This window comes from Bactrocera dorsalis, chromosome 4 (genome assembly GCF_023373825.1).
Source record: "Bactrocera dorsalis isolate Fly_Bdor chromosome 4, ASM2337382v1, whole genome shotgun sequence".
In the NCBI taxonomy this organism is placed as follows: Eukaryota; Metazoa; Arthropoda; class Insecta; order Diptera; family Tephritidae; genus Bactrocera; species Bactrocera dorsalis.
Window position 1 is genome coordinate 19273715 of NC_064306.1, and position 7595 is coordinate 19281309.

Below are 7595 nucleotides of genomic sequence, written 5' to 3' on the forward strand. Positions count from 1 at the left end.
TTTTGAAATAAAGTTTAATTTTAGCTTACCTAGCAATGCGACGTGCACCTTCCACGAGCACGTCATTGAATTTAAAATTTTGTCTCGAATTCACGACCAACTAATTTGATAACTACATTTCAGTTCTTCACAGCATCGCGTATCGCTTTTTCACCTCTTAAATCATAAAATTGGAACAGCACCTGACCCATTACGCAGCAATATTAACGAGGCCATGTTTGGTTATTTCGTACTTTTATTGGAGTAAAATCCCTGCCGATCTGTTGTTTATCGTCCCAATGGAGATTTGTAAACACTTCTTTCAGATTCAAATAACTAAATAAACCATCGTAAAGGATTTAACCATGAAATAAAATAAAACAAATTGTCTTGCAAAAACCTTCGTTACGATGGCAAAAATGTAAATATGGCTGTGAATGAGCATAATCTAGACCCCACTATTCGGCATGGTTGCTTATTTGTTCGTAACATTTTTCTGTGGTGAACATTTATTGACTTACCACAGTTAAGAAGAACTTAATTTTTCATGTATTTGCTCATATTGTTCTCATCTTTAAGAATATATATTAAAATAAAACAATTTTCTTTTGAAAATATATTAAAGTTTTATATATAACCAATATTTTTGGGACAACTTTTCCATAAATTTTAAGAAAATAACACAATGCAACCATTTTCCGGTTAAAAGTCGGCCATCTTGGTTAAAAGTCGGTCATCTTGGATTCCAACAGAAACTCAACCCCGGACTACACTTGACGTTTCTACAGTGGCACCTCCCAGCTGTGCCTTTGTTTACATAACATCAGCTGATAGTGACCTTACTCCTCCTCTACAGTGGTTGAGAGATAATAACAGAACGGGAGGACAAGACCTTTGGACAGCCTTTTAAAATCCATTTCAAGAATTTTGGAGTACTGCCAACATGCAGATTTTGAAAAGGCTACGCAGGAGGAAGTGAAAGTTCGTTCTGAAAAGTTGGACGTTTACTACGCACGGTTTGTAGATGCCCATGAGAAGCAGCTGGATCAGGGCACCACACAAGTCGGTGCATATGACGACATTGCAGTTATAGTGGAGCTGCGCTATTTTACAGCACAAGCCATGTTGTCTACAAAGGCCAAGGAACTAGCACCAGCGCCGACTGTACTTGAGAAGCAACCTATGTCGGTACAAGTAAATATGCCTAATCAACAACATGTTTTAAAAAATACGTGGGGTAACTTGGATGGCACTTTAACGATGTGGCCTAGGTTTCGTGATCGGTTTTCTGCTGCTATACATGAAAATAATAATGTTTCACCATCTTTTAAATTCTCTTACTTACAAAAGTCGCTGGTTGATAGAGCTGCACAAACTCTAGGTGAATGGCAGCTTACCGATGATTATTATATAGAGGCTTGGCATCGACTCAATCAGTTATATAACCGCAAGTATCCGATTTGCCGTGAACATTTACGACAGTTTATTCGTTTGCCAATTATAGGAGGCGTACCACGAGCTCATGAACTTCAGCGTATGTCCAATGTAACGCATTAAGTATTGCGACAAATTCGAGCACAGCGAATCCCGGTCAATGCTTGGGATATGATTATTGTTCATATGTTACATAAAAGACTAGATTCTGATACGAGTAGGCAGTGGAAATTGCAACGAGACACAGAGACTCCCACAGCCAAGCAAATGTTAGAATTCTTGGATCGCCAAGCTGCAGCTTTGGTTAATGTTGAGTTATGTAATTCGCGGTCCAAACATGCCATGGTATATTACTATAATGATCGAAGCACATATGATAAACGTGAACATACGACAAGAGGAGAGAAAAGATCATTTCCATGTATTGACTGTGGTCACCACCACGTGGGTGTGTGATGAGTTTGTAGCTTTAAATTTGCGATATCGTGAGGACTTTGTGCGAATAAACAATATCTGCCAAAATTGCTTCAAAAAGGGGCATGGAACTAGTAATTGCTTTCAAGAAGGTTGTACTCATTGTCCAGGGCAGGCAAAATATAATAGCTTGCTTTGTTCAAAGAGAGAGATGGCAAAACGAGCCCTAACTCTTAAGATTGAAGAACCCCATCGCAGGAGTTAATACATGACCTACACTGAACCCAACTGATAACAGCTAACATACATATACATCCGCATAGCAGCGATAAGCACGACATCACTCGATCACGCAAGCAATGCATGATCAAACTAAACTTAACCAATCAGAATACGACACGCTACTTAAGTTACACTATTTTATGAACTAACCAAAGTACGACAGGCTACTCTAGCCATAACTATAAAAGAGCAGAGCGCATGCAGGACTTGTACGCATTTTGAATATATCTATATGCATAGCCGGTAATAATATTGTAAAATATTAAATATTCAATAAAGAAACCCAGGAGAAATCCTGGTGAAATATATTTTTAAATAATATCTAAAGAATATTATTAAAGCAGGCGAAAGTTTACGGGAATGCAGGGGACCTGATTACCATCAATGAAGAAATTAAAAAAGTCGACATGCAAATGAGTTTGTTAGAAAACAGGAACAATTATTAAAAAAACGTAAATCACTAAGTGGTATAAAAAAGGATCATAAGGCAGCTGAGAATGAAATAAATTCCAATGTAGACTATTCTAAGAATTTTATTTTCAATTTCGATTCGAAGCCTGCACTGTTACCAACTATATCTATAAGACTGGCAGCAAATAGCAGATTTTCGGACCCGTACGAACACTACTAGACTGTGGGGTACAACAAAACTTAATAGCTGCTAGTCTTGTTGAAAATATCAGTTGCCGTGTTTACTAACATCACGCAAAATGGTAGGTATAGAATGGAAATATTTTGGAGTTAGTCGACGTACAGTACTGAAGATAAGACCGTGGTTTCAATCAAATGGGTACATTGAAGAAGAATTTTGGGTTCTACCAATAGAAAACAATTGGCAACCAATGTTCCCTGATTGTACGTTGAAACCAACATCAGTAAAATCTACCATACAACATGCTGATCCACAATAGCCAGGTAGAGCCAGGTATTGTGCAGGTGGTACTCAATGTAAAAACTTTTGCAAAGATTTTGGTCACGGTGCATTCACATGATTGTGAATGAGCTGTTCATCTTGAGACTCATTAAGGTATGGTAGTTTGTGGAGCCCATGAGATACAAGGCAGTATCGAAACAGGAAATTCGATGTCTAACTTTTATTGCATAAGCGTTGAAGAATTGGGTGAGTTAGTCAGGCGGTTTTGGCTGCAAAAGCTGGAGAACCGGTGTATCACATACCACATCATTGTGTCACAAAGAAATTCAGGGTAGTCTTTGATGTCAGCTGCCGTACAGATAGAGCCATTTCTCTCAATGAAGTGCAAATGCTTGGTGAAAAGTTGCAGCGTGACTTAGCTGATATTATTCTCAAATTTCGCAGACATAAAATTGGTATCATAGGCGATATTAAAAAAAATGTACCGGCAAATGCGAGTAGTCGAAAGTCAATGGGATCTACAGCGTATTTTTTGGAGAGAGAATACAGATGAACCGATAAGAGAATATTGGTTAAAGGTCGTAACATATGGTATGACATCATCTGCATTTAATGCTGTTCGAGCAGTGATACAGTGTGCGAGTGATGCAGAATAAGAATTCCCAGATGCATCTAAAGTAATTGAGAATGATTTATAAATGGATGATTGTGCCACTGGAGCTGGGAATGAAAGTGACGCGATGCAATTGACAAAAGAAATTGATAATTTCCTAAAAGGGGCGGTTTCGAAATGAAAAAGTGGAAGTCGAATTCGAAAAAACTTATGGAGGAAATGAACTTGGGAGAAGATGGAGGATCATTCATGTTTTGGGATGAAGAGAAAGCATCAGTGTTGGGGTTAAAATGGAAAGTCAAACAAGATCAATTTACCTTCGCAGTAAAGACTCTTGAGATAGAAAGTGGCATCACTAAAGGAAAAATATTAGCCTGTGTTGCTCAACTTTATGATGTAAATAGTTTCATTTCTCCAGTAACTATTTTAGGCAAAATTATTATACAAGACTTATGGCGCATCGGATTGGATTGGGACGAACCTGTACCTGAAGAGATAGCGATAAGGTTTAAAAACTATTGGCAAGACATTGTAATTCTTGAAAAATTTGTTCTTGACAGATGGGTAGCTACAGATATAGACGGAAAGATTGAAATACACGGGTTTTCTGATGAATCAACGACGGCCTATGGTGCTGTAATCTATATTCAAAAAGTATTAGAAGATGGACAGGTAAAAGTTACATTACTTGTATCAAAAACACGTGTTGCACCAATGAAAACACCGGGGGCACCGTCTTGAATTAGCTGCGGCAAAGTTATTATCTCGTTTACTTGTTTAAGTAATAAGAGTAATGGAATATACAGAAGTTGACTACACATTGTGGAATCAATCCATATTTCAATGCGTACACCAGAAATAGAGTTTAGTTAATTGAATATGTAGACAAATTAAAAAGAGCTTTAGATATTGTGGCGAATCTGTTTAAATTCATTCCATTTAGCACTTAGACGATCTAAGACAGGGATGGGCACATTTTTAGCCCGCAAAGTTAGCAAAGTGCGCACGGGGGCTAGATGAGGGGAATATCAGTTTACGGAGAGAAGGGCATAACAAGTTGCGAAAAGTTGCGAAAAAAAATCAATTACATTCCTCCGTAACTTAATGTTCATCGCAGAGTCATAGATAACTTGATCAGAATCTCTTTTCTTGCTTTCTCGCTTGTCAGCTGGCATTGCACCCTGATCTGTTTTTTGAGCTGGCAACAAAACACAATCAGGGTAACGCCAATCAGCAGTTAGTCAAAAAGGCGGGTTGCCAGAAGAGCAGCGCTATAATTACTTGACGAAATTGATGTGAAATGAAACTGTGCGAACATATTTTGGCAAAATAAATATTAATGTAAATTAATTAATGATTTTGCATTTTAGCATTTATATATTTATGCATTTTCAAAGTGTTTAATTTAGTGTTTTCTATAATTTATTATATACCCAATCTAATATTTTTCAGCAGTGGCATCATTGGCAAATGTTATAAAAAATGCGAGTTTTGACAGCTCTCTCTCGAACCAAAGAGTCTCGTATCAATTTATCTATGGCAGAGTGGTTGCGGCAATACTGACATTGTACACAAATTTAAGAGTGGAAGTTTACTTCATATCGGAATTATACAGTTGTGTGAACAAAAAGAGGTAAACATAATTTGCACGTTTTAGAGATTCGCATTAATATCTGTTTTAATTTAGCTTTGGATGCTGGAAATTCTAATCACTGTTAGGAAAAAATATATATATGTTATACTTGTATCTAAAAACAATTTTATTTAATAAGAAAACAGCATATTTTATAACTTCACAACACCTTATGGTTGTTCCTATTTTGTTCACACCACTGTACATGTGATAGATCAGTCAATGGTGGTGATGCCAGTTGTAAAAACTCATTTTAGTTACAATTGGGAAAACTTTTATCAAGTTGTGGGCTTTTATACGTACATATGCATATCTGCATATATGTATAAAAAAAGATACTTATGACCATTATATATATTGTGTTTAAACATATTGCAGTTCCATTTAATGAAAATGCTTACATAAATATATGATTTGTGATATTTTCAGTTTGGTTGTTTTATCAAAATATTCAAAGAATTGAGGTTTTTGGAACGAAGTTCCTACGGCAGGCTTGCAGAAGATAGGATTTTGCTGCGGGAGCTAACTGAAAAAAAGTGATAGTAAAAACCGTAAGAAATAACCCGCAAGATATAACCCGTAAGAAATATCCGTAAGAAATAACCCGTAAGATCGCTAGTTATAGCCTACTTTTAGGTCTTGCAAAATAATTAGGCATGAAAATCTGTAACATTATTGTGTATGCAAATTAGTTTTGAGTGAAGTGCGGAACACATAGAGCGCAACAGACTGCAAACTACATCTGCCAAATATTAAAATACAGACGTTCTTATGGACACAGTTATTTTGACAGCTGCACGATAGAAAGAGGAGGTAGAGTGGTGATGTCACTAATATGTAAAATGTAAAATTATTCACAGGTCTAACAAACTTGACGTTATTTTACAAATAAAAGAATAAAATAGCTCTATTATAGCTCTATTATATCATTTGTAATAACAATTGATAATTAAAACAAAAAAAAGACGTGTGGCACTCGGGGACTGCCGCGGTAAAGCTATTGCATAGCATGCTGTATCAACTTAAGCAATTATAATCTTATTTTCATGAGTCATCCTGCATCCAGACACTACCGCCTTTGTGGTATGCAACATTTTTCGTCACCGCAATGTGTTTTTTACGCCACACAGCGTCACCTGTGTGTGACGTTTTAAGCGTCAGGTATACTTCCGTTACGAAATTTCTGCATTCGGTCCCCTCGCTCAGAAGCTGCGATAAAATCTATGCAATAGCTTAAAAATTTACCAATTTTTACTTATTTTTTGCATAAAAAAAAATTCACTTTGAACAAAATATAAAAATTTCATTGAAGTGAAAGGTATTAGTATGGCCACAACGATATTGTGTACATGCAAAATGGACAGCTGTGTTGTCTTGGTACATGCCGGCCATGCTGTCGCAGTCATTGTGTTCACCACCTGAGAATTGTGCTTGCACTAAATACGTTTATGGGGAGTTGAATTGTTGCATATTTTTTTACGCAGGCTTTGGGGAAGTAACCCGTAAGAAAAAGACTGTAAGATCGCTAGTTATAGCCTACCTTTAGGTTTTGCAAAATAATTAGGCATGAAAATCTGTAACATTATTGTGTGTGCAAATTAGTTTTGAATGAAGTGCGGAACACATAGAGCGCGACAGACTGCAAACTACATCTCTCAAATATTAAACTACAGACGTTCTTACGGACACTGTTATTTTGACAGCTGCACGACTACACGACTGCAGGCCAACAGTTGTCGTTCCCGCTAACTTGAATATTTCCTATACAGAGAAACCTCTCCTAACGGACACCTCTATTAGACGGACACCTCCCTAGGGCGGGCATTTTTTCATGCACTAAGTTTTAAGTACAATTTTCAGAACAAATCGCCCTCCCTTAGGCGGACACTCTCTTGGCCGGACTTTGACTTCTGTTTTCATAACAAATCACGCCGCGAACCCCTCGTAAGCGGACAAAATATATTATTGAAAATGTGCCCAATTTTTGTTATCAGGTTCAAAATTAGAAAAACGCAGGCTGCGCTAGTTATTAAAAATAAAGAAGAAATTCGAACAAAATGGATGTCTGGGAGCAATGTCGAATCAAAAAGGTCATTCATGATAATCGATGGAAAAAAAGTTGATGAAATGTGTTTAGACTGGTTCAATAAGGCACGAAGCCAAAACATTCCAATATCTGGACCAATAATCCAAGAAAAGGCAAGAGAAATTGCCCGAAAGCTGGGGATTAATGATTTTGTGGCTTCTAACGGTTGGCTACAAAAATGGCGGAGCCGTCATAATATAACATTCAAATACATTTGTGGTGAAAGTGCTGCTGTTGATATGCAAGATGTGCAGCAATTTTTAGATAAACTAGCATCATT

At 37.0% G+C, this 7595-nt stretch overlaps 1 pseudogene; it reads right to left on the bottom strand.

The window, feature by feature from the left end:
• The window catches only part of LOC105233541 (NADH dehydrogenase [ubiquinone] 1 alpha subcomplex subunit 9, mitochondrial-like), a 28854-nt pseudogene extending 25364 nt beyond the window's left edge, over positions 1-3490 (bottom strand).
• Positions 3491-7595: the final 4105 nt, after the last annotated feature.